General features: G+C 44.7%; 1 protein-coding gene across 1 annotated transcript in view; it reads left to right on the top strand.

Moving 5' to 3' along the window:
- Nucleotides 1-14,000, top strand: part of GRID1 (glutamate ionotropic receptor delta type subunit 1) — a 2,200,418-nt gene that overhangs the window by 598,031 nt on the left and 1,588,387 nt on the right.

The following is a 14,000-nucleotide window of genomic DNA, read 5'->3' as shown; positions in this document are numbered from 1 at the left end:
CATTCCAGGCATCCACCACCCTCTCCGTGAAGAAATACTTCCTGACATTGGTTCTGAATCTTCCTCCCTGGAGCTTCAAATCGTGACCCCTGGTTCTGCTGATTTTTTTCCTTCGGAAAAGGTTTGTCGTTGTCTTTTGATCATTAACACCTTTCAAGTATCTGAAAGTCTGTATCATATCACCTCTGCTCCTCCTTTCCTCCAGGGTGTACATATTTAGATTCTTCAATCTCTCCTCGTACGTCATCCGATGAAGATCCTCCACCTTCCTGGTCGCCCTTCTCTGTACCGCCTCCATCTTGTCTTTGTCTTTTTGAAGGTACGGTCTCCAGAACTGAACACAGTACTCCAGGTGAGGCCTCACCAAGGACCTGTACAAGGGAATAATCACTTCCCTTTTCTTACTCGATATTCCTCTCTCTATGCAGCCCAGCATTCTTCTGGCTTTAGCTATCGCCTTGTCACATTGTTTCGCCGACTTCAGATCATTAGACACCATCACCCCAAGGTCCCTCTCCTGCTCCGTGCACATCAGCCTTTCCCCCCCCATCGAATACAGTTCATTCGGATTTCCACTCCCCATATGCATGACTTTGCACTTCTTGGCATTGAATCTCAGCTGCCATATCTTCGACCACTCTTCCAGTTTCCTTTGATCCCGTCTCATTCTCTCCACTCCTTCCGGCGTGTCCACTCTGTTGCAGATCTTAGTGTCATCCGCAAAAAGACAAACCTTACCTTCTATCCCGTCCGCAATGTCGCTCACAAAGATATTGAACAGGACCGGTCCCAACACCGATCCTTGCGGTACACCACTTAAAACCGCTCTCTCTTCAGAGAAGGTTCCATTTACCATCACACGTTGTCTTCTGTCCGTCAACCAATTTGCAATCCAGGTCACCACCTCGGCACTCACTCCCAAGCTTCTCGTTTTATTCACCAGTCTCCTGTGCGGAACCGTATCAAAAGCTTTGCTGAAATCCAAGTATATGATATCGAGTGCTCTTCCTCTATCCAATTCCTTGGTTACCCAGTCAAAAAAGTCAATCAGATTTGTCTGACAGGATCTTCCTCTGGTGAATCCATGCTGCCTCTGGTCCATCAATTCTCCGGACTGTAGAAGATGTTAATGAGTCTTGAATTTACAAAGGCTTGGTTGCATTCTGGTGCTATTGTTAGTATGTTCACCAGGCATGTGCAATAATTCACAGTATCAACTAGGGATGTGAATCGTTTTAGGACGATTAAAATTATCGTCCGATAATTTTAATATCGTCTTAAACCGTTATGGAACACAATACAATACAGATTCTAACGATTTATCGTTATAAATCGTTAGAATCGTGAGCCGGCACACTAAAACCCCCTAAAACCCACCCCCGACCCTTTAAATTAAATCCCCCACCCTCCCGAACCCCCCCCCCAATAACTTAAATAACCTGCGGGTCCAGCGGCGGTCCGGAACGGCAGCGGTCCGGAACGGGCTCCTGCTCCTGAATCTTGTCGTCTTCAGCCGGCGCCATTTTCCAAAATGGCGCCGAAAAATGGAGGCGGCCATAGACGAAAAAGATTGGACGGCAGGAGGTCCTTCCGGACCCCTGCTGGACTTTTGGCAAGTCTCGTGGGGGTCAGGAGGCCCCCCACAAGCTGGCCAAAAGTTCCTGGAGGTCCAGCGGGGGTCAGGGAGCGATTTCCCGCCGCGAATCGTTTTCATACGGAAAATGGCGCCGGCCATACGCGTATGGCCGGCGCCATTTTCCGTATGGAAAATGGCGCCGGCAGGAGATCGACTGCAGGAGGTCGTTCAGCGAGGCGCCAGAACCCTCGCTGAACGACCTCCTGCAGTCGATCTCCTGCCGGCGCCATTTTCCGTACGAAAACGATTTGCGGCGGGAAATCGCTCCCTGACCCCCGCTGGACCTCCAGGAACTTTTGGCCAGGTTGTGGGGGGCCTCCTGACCCCCACGAGACTTGCCAAAAGTCCAGCGGGGGTCCGGAAGGACCTCCTGCCGTCCAATCTTTTTCGTCTATGGCCGCCGCCATTTTTCGGCGCCATTTTGGAAAATGGCGCCGGCTGAAGACGACAAGATTCAGGAGCAGGAGCCCGTTCCGGACCGCTGCCGTTCCGGACCGCCGCTGGACCCGCAGGTTATTTAAGTTATTTGGGGGTGGGGGATTTAATTTAAAGGGTCGGGGGTGGGTTTTAGGGGGTTTTAATGTGCCGGTTTTTCGATTTTTTCGATTTTTAACGATTTTTAACGATATTTTACCCCCCCAAACGGCAACAATACGATTCCCTCCCCCTCCCAGCCGAAATCGATCGTTAAGACGATCGAGGACACGATTCACATCCCTAGTATCAACCTGTATTCTACTACGATGGACTATTAAATAGAAAGACATTAGTCTATCATCTTTCTGCACAAAAAGCTTATTCTGCTCTGAGGCATATTCTTATGGATGAAATATACTCATGTTATGCTATTATTTGTTCAAGATAGAATAAACATTGTCCAGCCCATTTTTGGATTTGCTAAGGCGCTCTTATTACTGATTTGAATATTTTAGACATTCTTTCCAGTTTATATACTGTTTAACGCTTTATGTGCTTGTCCATGTCATATGTCTTTGCATATGTGCAGAAACCAACACGTGTAACAGAAGTACTGTTGTGAACCTGCCCGCGACGAGCGTGGGCAGGCCCCCTACCTTTCGCAGCCAGTCAGGCCGCTGACGCTGTCCCTGTGCGGCGGTCTGCCGCCATCCTCCGCAGCACGGAAGCTGCATTCTTCTTCTGTCCTGCGTGGCAGGGCTGTACCCTGCCGGGAGCCTTCCCTCGCAGCAGGGATCGCCGCTGCTGCTCCCGGGGTCCCCGGATACAAGGAAGCCATCCTTGCTGCTGCTGGGGTCCTTACCCAGCAGGGAAGCATCCCTCTGGTACCTGCAGCCTGCCTGTGTCCCTTCTTCCTGTCTTTGCAGTATGGAGCCGCTTCTGCAGTCAGCCTTGCTTCTCTCACGTGGCTGGTGACGCCACCAACAACTCTGCCTCTTCTCCTGCTTCTACCTAGGCACAGGCACGTGCCTCTCCTCATCTTTAAAGGGCCAGTGGCAGGAAAAGGTCCTATGGCAATCCACCTTATTTGCTTCAGCCCTTTAAAAGGAGCCCTGTGTCAGTCTAGCTTTGCCTTCACAAGGAGTTAGATGCTCCTGGATGATCCTGTCCTTCGCTCCAGGAGTCCTCGCTGTTCCATTGCTCCTTCAAGGACCTGTGACCTTCGTTGGAGCTCCTTGTCTAGTGTCCATGTTCCAGTCCAGTTGTCCGCCTTCTGTTCCTGATGTCCACGGTCAGTCTTGTTGTCTGTCTTCCAGTTCCTGATGTCTATGATCCAGTCAGGATGTCCGTCCTCCGTTCCTGATATCCTGAACACTAGGTTCCTTGTCGCCACCTTTCCTGGCGTGACATGTCATGATCTGCGACCAACCCCATGGGCGGGCTGAGTAGGGCGCCTCGACGGTAGCCCCTGTGATATAGTAAGGGCAAAGGGCCGTCAGTGCCATTTTGATTACTGGCAGCCGACGGCCCAAGTGCAAAAGATCGCTCCCAGACCCCCACTGGACCACCAGGGACTTTTGGCAGGTCTTGGGGGGGTCAGGAGGGTGGGGGGTGGGGGTTGTAGTTAACTAAATTTAAAGGGTTGGGATGGGGGTTATTTTGGGGGTGGGGGTTCCCACCGAAAGAGAATACGTTTTCTGATCTGGGGAATGGACCGAAATGGCCCTCCCCAGACCTGAAAATGAAATGTGGACAAAAATTGTATGCACTCCCCTAATTTTCTCCATAAGACGCACAGACGCCCGGGAACAGAGCCGGTTTAGCACACCTTTTTTTTTTTTTTTTAATTTTCCCCCTCTGAATCCTAGCTGCGTCTTATGGAGCGAAAAATATGGGACATATGAAAGTTCAAAGTTACACAAGTAGGAGACAATAACTGGATATTTTTATGTGGGTTAACCTGTATTTACCTGCTTAAAAATGTGGTCTGATTATTACCCCATCTCCTGCCTTGTGCTGATAAATGGACTGGCACATTCACAGTACCCATACTTTCACCTGCTGAGAAAAAGGAACAGAGTTAGGTTAGGGGAGGGAAACTACATAATCAAATCTGTGCATGTAACTTCCAGCACATACTTTACACCTGCTCTGTACCGATGTCCTGCTCACCAGTGGGATTTTTAATGAGAAACTCCGTGAGAAGTTTCCTTTTGAAAATGGCCTTCTGTCCTGTGGGTATATTGTATCCATGGGACTGCAAGCTTCATGGGGAAGCTCATTATTACCCTGGTTTACTTGGAAATTAGGATCATAATTTTGCTTTACCTGTGAAAGTTGAAAGTTAGGCTTCTAAGCTACCCTCCCTCACTAATTAATTTTATCATAGAACTTATGTCATTGAAAGACTCTGCATCAGACAGCAGCAAAAAATAGCAAGTGAATGCTCTTTTAGATAACATTCATCATTTTTATTCAAGAGGACATTTCTAAGCTCTCTAAAGTCCCTCTGCCTTCATTCTTTGTGTCCCACAATCTATGCAATATTTAGTAGTCCTGTCTTATCACTATGGTGTTTGTTATTTTATATAAGGTCATTGGAACTGTTTTAAAAGGACATGTATCAGGAGACATTACCATGCATGCAATGAGTTTAGAATAGACCACAGATCATCTGAAAATGTTACTGAGAGTAAATACATATTAAAGAAGGGGACAGGTGCAAATGAGAAATTTTATTTTTCCATGTTGTATATTTTTTTGAATTACAGTGAATTAGCTGCATTTTAGTTTTGTATTTGTGTAGAAACAAAGCTGAGCAAACAAGTTGCAAGGGATTATCCTTTTTATTCAAGTAACTTGCAACATTTCTGTTCAGCTTTTTAGAATTATAGTCGGTATAAGGCCCAAATGAAGGGACTGTAGCTCTGAAAAACAAATACATTAAGACAGTACCTTTCAAACAGGTACGTGGGTGCATATATATACTCACATACATTGGTATGTGCTCAGAGATGCAGCAATTTTATAACATGCGTGCACATAAGTATACATGTTATAAAAAAAAAAAAAGCCTAGGCGCATGTATATGTGAGCCTAATTTTAAGTTTGTGTGCATACAGCAACATAAATTCGGTTTGAGCTGCATAAGTGAGGGAATTTTAGGTCATGTGTCTACCCCATGACAGGTTTCACCGGTTTCACCACCAGTTCTCCCATGCTAGAGAGAGGTCCTCCAACCACTTCCCCCAGACCCTTCAAACCCCTCACAGATGCCTAGAAGTAAGACTTACACCTCCTCCATAGCAGAAGTAAAGCTGCACAGTATTGGACCTGGGTGTGCGCCCAGGAGCATAGGTACAGGTGCACACGTCTCTTGGCCTCACCACAGAACACACATGCCCTGCCCATACCTTGCCCAAATTCTGCCCCTTTTTTTTTATCCGATGTGAGATATTCATGCATCGGGACTTGTGTGCACATGTAGGTGGCATTTAAAATTGGGCGGACTGTTACAAGTCCTAGATGCGTGCACATCTCCAGAATTTTGTTGTGCACCCGACTTTTAAAATTCACCTTTAAGATAGTCCTAGACTTTTTTTTTTTGTTTTGTTTTTGTTTTACAGGTTGTGACAGGTTTTACTGGACCTATATAAGAATTATCAAAACCATGACATCTTTATTTCAGATATATCCATTAGTCGAGTAAACAGGATATAGCCTGTACCTTCTTTTCTGATCTCTATTTCTATTCCACGATTCCTCAACTACCTCAATGCGGATTATAAAAATACATACACAATAATAAAACAAACATACATAATAAAACAAGTAATTTTTATAGGCTCTTTGAAACAGTAGTGTTGCAATTACATTTGTTCATGGATAGGGTGGTGAATGCCTGGCATGTCCTTCCAGAAGAGGTGGTAAAGATGAAAACAGTGAAGGAATTCAAAGGGGCATGGGATAAAGACCGTGGATCCCTAAAGGACAGAGGATGGAAATAAAGAAAAGAGTGCAAGGGGATAACAGGGGTAACTTGTGGTGTGGCATTTGCTACTCTTGATACTATTAATGCAACTCCATCATTGCTCTCTGCTTCAACAGCAGAGGGAAAAGGGGAATTGGATTCAGAGAGCAACCAACGAGGACCCCAACCTTTACAGTTTGAAGAACAAATAAACATGGGGATATCTTGCTGATGCTGCTTTTACTACCCTTAATCACTAAGCCTGATACTTTTGATGCAGCTCCATCACTGCTCTCTGCTTCCACAGCAAGGCGTAATGGGGAATTGGATTCAAACAGCAACCAATAAGGGCCCTGACTTTTACAGTCTGTGAAACTAAGTATGAGGGTAACCTTCACAGTGCAGCAGATACTGGCATAAGCTTGCTGGGCAGACTGGGTGGATCATTTGGTTCTTTTCTGCCATCATTTCTATGTTGTTCTGTGGTATACAATGATAGAACTATGAAAATATTAATATTAAATGGGCCATTAAATGTTCATGTCAATTTTTGGAATAACTGCTTACATGCCATCAACCTTCTTCTCTCGAGTCTCAACCTGGTCCTCAATACGTCCAAAACAGAACTCCTGGTGATCTCCCCTTGCAATAACAACCCCTTAGCCAACAACACAATTATACCACTAGCAAGCCAGGTTAGAGACCTTGGGGCCACCCTTGACTCCAAGATGAATTTCAAAAAGTTCATCAAAGCTACAACCAAAGAATGCTTCTTTAAGCTACAGGTCCTGAAGCAGCTAAGACCGCCCTTACACTTCCAGGATTTCCGTTCAGTGCTTCAGGCCATACTGTTTTCAAAGATCGACTATTGTAACGCTCTACTTCTCGGTCTCCCCGCCTCTTCTACTAAACCTCTACAGATGCTGCAAAATGCAGTGGCCAGGATCCTTACAAACACACGTCGTAAGGACCACATCACACCAATCCTAAAAATCCTACACTGGCTACCCATCCAATACAGAATACTCTTCAAGGCCCTCACCATCATCCACAAATCCATCTATCAGCAATCCACACTCCAACTCGCCATCCCTCTCGAACTACACACTTCAACAAGGCCGATTAGAAACGCCTACAAAGGTTCGCTCAAGGCCCCCCCTAACAAATCCTTGGTCCACAACTCTATTCACAAGCGAGCACTTTCGACAGCAGGTCCGCACCATTGGAATTCGCTTCCCCCTGATATACGCCAGGAGCAATGCCATCTCTCCTTCAGAAAAAAACTGAAAATCTGGCTGTTCACACAAGCTTACCGTTGAAGGAATCTCCATTCAATCCAACATTGACTCTCTCCTCTTCCCCTATCCCTCCCCCCCTCCCCGTTTCAGTCCCTCCCCGTCTCCAGCCCCTGCCCTGACACCCCCCCCTGTTCACCTTCCCTGTTCTCCTCCTCCCAGATATATTATGTTAATAATAGCCTAAGATAAATATCTGTTTATGTCTTGCTACTATATTGTTTTTTGTTAATTGTTAATTTTTATCATTCTTCAGTTGTTATCGTTTTAAAATCTCTCCTGTTTTTCCATCTCCCATGTTCTCGCTCCCTGTTTAATGTAACTTTACCTTTCCACTTAGTTGTTAAATTGGTTTCCCCTGTTATATTGTAAACCGGTACGATAAGACCTCGTCTTGAGTATCGGTATAGTAAAAGAAGTTAAATAATAATAATAATAATGTCCAGAATTCTAACTCTATTTTAATTTTGTAGTTCCACATAAAGGCAGCTGCATTAACAGTAGAATAGCCATTGAATAACATTCCCAGCAAAATGAACTTAATTCCTGTTAAACTCCAAATGACAGGATTTGGAAGTTAGAGTGAGGAAAGATCCTATAGGGGTGATTTTATAGAAACATAGAAATGACGGCAGAAGAAGACCAAACGGCCCATCCAGTCTGCCCAGCAAGCTTCACACACTTTTTTCTTTCATACTTATCTGTTTCTCTTAGCTCTTGGTTCTATTTCCCTTCCACCCCCACCATTAATGTAGAAAGCAGTGATGGAGCTGCATCCAAGTGAAATATCTAGCTTGATTAGTTAGGGGTAGTAGGGGTAGTAACCGCCGCAATAAGCAAGCTACACCCATGCTTATTTGTTTTACTCAGACTATGTTATACAGCCCTTATTGGTTGTTTTTCTTCTCCCCTGCCGTTGAAGCAGGGAGCTATGCTGGATATGCTTGAAGTATCAGTTTATTCTTCTCCCATGCTGTTGAAGCAGAGAGCCATGCTGGATATGCATCGAAAGTGAATTATCAAGCACATTTGGTTTGGGGTAGTAACCGCCGTAACAAGCCAGCTACTCCCCGCTTTGTGAGTGTGAACCCTTTTTTCTTCTCCCCTGCCGTTGAAGCAGAGAGCTCTGCTGTATATGCATAGAAATTGAAGTAACAGGCTTATTTGGTTTGCGGTAGTAACCGCCGTAACAAGCCAGCTACTCCCCCCTTTGTGAGTGCAGATCCTTTATTCCACATTTCCTCTTGCTGTTGAAGCTAGAATGATGTTGGAGTCACAGTAAGCATGTGTACGTTTATTGAATAAGGGTATTGTCTCCAGGCAGTAGCCATCATTCTGGCGAGTCACCCACTCTTCATTGGCGGCCTCTTGACTTTATGGATCCACAGTATTTATCCCACGCCCCTTTGAAGTCCTTCACAGTTCTGGTCTTCACCACATCCTCCGGAAGGGCATTCCAGGCATCCACCACCCTCTCCGTGAAGAAATACTTCCTAACATTGGTTCTGAATCTTCCTCCCTGGAGCTTCAAATCGTGACCCCTGGTTCTGCTGATTTTTTTCCTACGGAAAAGGTTTGTCGTTGTCTTTGGATCATTAAAACCTTTCAAGTATCTGAAAGTCTGTATCATATCGCCTCTGCTCCTCCTTTCCTCCAGGGTGTACATATTTAGATTCTCCAATCTCTCCTCGTACGTCATCCGATGAAGATCCTCCACCTTCCTGGTCGCCTTTCTCTGTACCGTTTCCATCTTGTCTTTGTCTTTTTGTAGATACGGTCTCCAGAACTGAACACAGTACTCCAGGTGAGGCCTCACCAAGGACCTGTACAAGGGAATAATCACTTCCCTTTTCTTACTCGATATTCCTCTCTTTATGCAGCCCAGCATTCTTCTGGCTTTTGCTATAGCCTTGTCGCATTGTTTCGCAGACTTCATATCATTAGACACTATCACCCCAAGGTCCCTCTCCTGCTCCGTACACATCAGCCTTTCCCCCCCCCCCCATCGAATACAGTTCATTCGGGTTTCCACTCCCCATATGCATGACTTTGCACTTCTTGGCATTGAATCTCAGCTGCCATATCTTCGACCACTCTTCCAGTTTCCTTAGATCCCGTCTCATTCTCTCCACTCCTTCCGGCGTGTCCACTCTGTTGCAGATCTTAGTGTCATCCGCGAAAAGACAAACCTTGCCTTCTATCCCGTCCGCAATGTCGCTCACAAAGATATTGAACAGGACCGGTCCCAACACCGATCCTTGTGGTACACCACTTAAAACCGCTCTCTCTTCAGAGAAGGTTCCATTTACCATCACACATTGTCTTCTGTCCGTCAACCAATTTGCAATCCAGGTCACCACCTCGGCACTCACTCCCAAGCTTCTCGTTTTATTCACCAGTCTCCTGTGCGGAACCGTGTCAAAAGCTTTGCTGAAATCCAAGTATATGATATCGAGCGCTCTTCCTCGATCCAATTCCTTGGTTACCCAGTCAAAAAAGTCAATCAGATTTGTCTGACAGGATCTTCCCCTGGTGAATCCATGTTGCCTCTGGTCCATGAATTCTCCGGACTGTAGATAGTTCACTATTCTCTCTTTCAGCAGTGACTCCATTACTTTTCCCACCACCGAAGTGAGGCTGACCGGTCTGTAGTTGCCAGCCTCCTCCCTGTTCCCACTCTTGTGAAGCGGGACCACCACCGCTCTTCTCCAATCACTCGGCACCACTCCTGTTTCTAGGGATCTATTGAACAGGTCACACAGCGGAGCTGCCAGAACATCTCTGAGCTCTCTCAATATCCTTGGATGAATCCCATCAGGCCCCATGGCTTTGTCCACTTTCAGGTTCTTTAGCTCTTCCCACACATTTTCTACTGTAAAAGGATTTTCATCTATTCCACTTCCCACCAGTTTTTTGTTGTGTAGAGATGGTCCTTCTCCAGGGTCTTCTTTAGTGAACACAGAGCTGAAGTATTCGTTTAATATTTCTGCCATTTCTTCATCTCCCTCCACACATTGATCATTACCACCTTTCAATTTCACTATACCACTTTGGATCTTTCTCTTTTCGCTGATGTATCTGAAAAATGTTTTGTCACCATTTTTTATCTCCTTGGCAATCCTCTCTTCCGCTTGACTTTTTGCCAACTTGATTAATTTCTTTGTCTCCCTCAGTTGATACAAATATTCTTCTTTGTGTTCCTCCCTTTGGGATCTTTTATATGTCTTGAATGCTGTTCTTTTAGCTTTAATTTTGTCAGCCACCTCCTTGTTAAATGATACTGTGGATTCTAATTATAGATACGACCTGCTTCAAATATTTTGGAAGAAATATTTTTATTTGTACCTTGATGTTCAGGTTTCCTCAAGTATTTTTACTTGGCCTTGCTCTACTTCATTTGAATTGGAATAATGCGCTCATATCTATCCAAACTATTTCATTTACATGGAAATAAACTTCCAGCTCACAATTAATGGACTCTCCTTTTCCCTTTAAATAAACTGTATGGGGTACATTTTAAAAAACAGCGCGCACGCGTACTTTTGTTTGCTCACCAGGCGCAAACAAAAGTAAGCTGGATTTTATAAGATACCCGCATAGCTGCGCGTATCTTATAAAATCCGGGGTCGGCGCGCGCAAGGGAGTGAACATTTGTGCACCTTGCGCGTGCCGAGCCCTGCGCGCGCTGCCTGTTCCCTCCGGGGCGGCTCTGAAATCGGAGCGGCCTCAGAGGGAACTTTCCTTCCACCCCCCCCCCCGGCCCTATCTAAACCCCCCTACCTTTATTTGAAAAGTTATGCCTGCCTCTGGCAGGCGTAACTCGCACGCGCCAGCGGGCTGCTGGCGCGCCATCACCCAACCCAGGGGCTGTTCTGGAGGCCTCGGCCACGCCCCCGGAATGCCCCCAGGCCGGCACCATGCCCCTGACATGCCCCCCCTAGCGAAGCCCCGGGACTTACGCACGTCTCGGCCTTGCACGCGCCGCTGAGCCTATGCAAAATAGGCTCGGCGTGCGCAGGGGCGTTTTAAAAGGGTTACGCGCATACCTTATGCACGTAACCCTTTTAAAATCCGGTCCTATGTGTGGTGGGGGTGGGGAGGGGGTGCATAGCAAGGGATCATGATGTGCTGTTAGTGATATCTCATAGTGTTAGGAAGCAAATTCCTGAGATATCCCCTTAAGGCCTTTTCCTTTGTTGCATCTCTTCTACTTCCCTCTGGTCTACCCTTCCCATTACTGTAAATAGAAGGAAGGTTTAAGAGTCTCACTTATCAAAGGTTTTGCTTACTAGTTGGATTGCCATCAGCCCAAAGAATAAGCATGCTGAGATGTCTACATTCAGCCCATGATTGTTTATACAGATGCTAACGTACAGTTTGATTGTTCTTAAAATGCATTCTGACAGCTAATATCCAAGCAATACTTGTTTTATATGAACATTTTTTTTTAAAACTTTAAAATGATTATGTTTTCAATTCTGAGAACACAATTTAACAGAACAGTGAATACATATTGATGGCAAAATCCAATAGAGTTCCACGAACTGGAGGAGACGAGGTAGAGATGAAAGGCAAAGAAAAAAAAAATGTACATTACCAAAGCCATCCTCTAAGCCAACTTTTCAAAAGAGGGGTCCCATAGCACATTTCAAATCACCAAGAAGTACAGGAGAGGTGGGGTCGTCTCATAGCTTGAGAACCAACAAATCACAAAAATCCTAGTTTAGCAGAATTTTCTCCTTTTTATTACTTTTTATAAAAATTGTTTTACCGACGGGAGACCATTAGTATTGGTGGTTAATCTTTCAAAATAATATGGCATGTAACATTGAAGGTCAGTGAGCATTATGTCTCAAATTACAGACCTGACGCAAACTCATATTCAGCTTTTAGTGTGCGGCTTCTTTCCTGAAGCACTGTTTCAGTCTAGTACTAGAGTTCAGTTGTCCTGCACAGGCCATGAAGGACATGCAAGCAATCTTCCCATGCAGTACTCAAATACAAACCAACCCCCCAAGGCTCCCCAGGACAGGTTTGAGAAGCTCTGCCCTGGCTTGTGTTTTTGATTTTTTATTTTTAAATCCCCATGAGCTGCATGAGGAGACTTGTCCTCTGGTTACACTTCATGAATTCAATCAAGGGTCAATTATTAAGTATGCATTCTACAAATATCTCTGGGGCTCCTGTCCCATTGAGACAACTGAATGTTACTTGACAAATTTGTCAATTATTAATGATTTGGGGATAAACTGCCGCTGGTTTGGAGACATTTTCAGGATTGTTGCTACTTCTCATCCATGTGTACAATGTGAATACTTAGTTGAAATCTATCATTGGAATGTAATCCCTATTGGACATTGGACATTGAATAGTGAATATTGAAAATCGAACACTAATTTCAGAATATACATCAAAAACTAATGTTAATGTCCACAGAAATCCTGTTAAGTGATTTGCTCGAAGCTGTTCTTTTCTCGGTAGTTGATTATGATATGGGGGCGTATATTTTCTGAAAATTCTGGGTTTTTTTGTGTTTTTATAGTGAGTGGTTATGGGGGTTTGTTATGGATGAATGGTATGAGTGAGTGCGGATATGAGCGTATTACAATCAATACCTACAATTTATATGTACATATTATGGGGTAGATTTAAAAAAAATATATGCATGCGTGTCCATGTGCGCATGCTACCTGGCACGCACACATGGATGCATGATTTTAGAACATGCGTACGCTGATGCATGCATGTTATAAAATCGTGGGCACTGCACGCAACGATGGGGTACATTTTTGCGACTTTTGCATGGCAACGCATCGCTGCTTTCCCCAGTTCCCTCCCAGTCCAATTAAGGAGCGGACTGGAAGGGAACTTTCCTACCCTCCCTTCCCTCTCTTCCCCAACCTCTAAATTTAAAAAAAAAAAATTTACCTTTGTGGCCCAACTTACTTCAGCTCCCGAGCTGAAGTAAGTTGAGCGCGTTGGCAGCCGGCCGGCGCACAAGGCTCTGGGACAGCAAACAATGGCGCTTTCCTGTCCTGGCCTGCCCTGCCACACCCAAAACACGCCCTCCAGCCCGCCCCAACGTGAGCATGTACCAGCCTTTACGTGCTTGGCTAGGCCTCTTGGAAGATTCGCCCAGGAATTTACACTCGCCGGGCTTTTAAAATCTGCCCTTAAATAAGTAACTTTTGATAAATAAAATCTTTTCTCAAAGAATTAAAAAAAAATTGTACTTTAACAATTTAAATTTTATGGGTGTTTATACTATATTGTCCTGTATTTGTTGATTCATTTTGCTTGAAAGAGGACAGCGGGGGTGGTCTGGGAATTTTTTCAAACAATAAAATTCAACAAGATTGATAGGCAGCAAATGATGTAAGTATAAAGAAGGCAATCAACTCTAATTGAAACTGTTGATCACAGTCTTCTATATTACTTACAAAAGGATTTTGAAATAACTGTAATTGTGGTACATTGTTGTAAAAATCACAAAATCTGTTTTGAAATTCATTTTGTAACAATTCAATGGCATCAACAAAGTGCTTTGAAAGAAAATTATATTTAACTGTCACATCCTTCAAAAGGATTCTACAACAGTGGAAATGAGAGATCGTTTTCACTTAAATGCTTTCTAAAAAGTTGTAATTATGTCTCAAAAGATCTTATATTAAAAAACAGCACA

Source organism: Rhinatrema bivittatum, chromosome 7 (assembly GCF_901001135.1).
Source record: "Rhinatrema bivittatum chromosome 7, aRhiBiv1.1, whole genome shotgun sequence".
Taxonomy (NCBI): domain Eukaryota; kingdom Metazoa; phylum Chordata; class Amphibia; order Gymnophiona; family Rhinatrematidae; genus Rhinatrema; species Rhinatrema bivittatum.
Note: the sequence above shows the minus strand (reverse complement) of the source record. Positions and strands in the feature narration are given on the sequence as shown.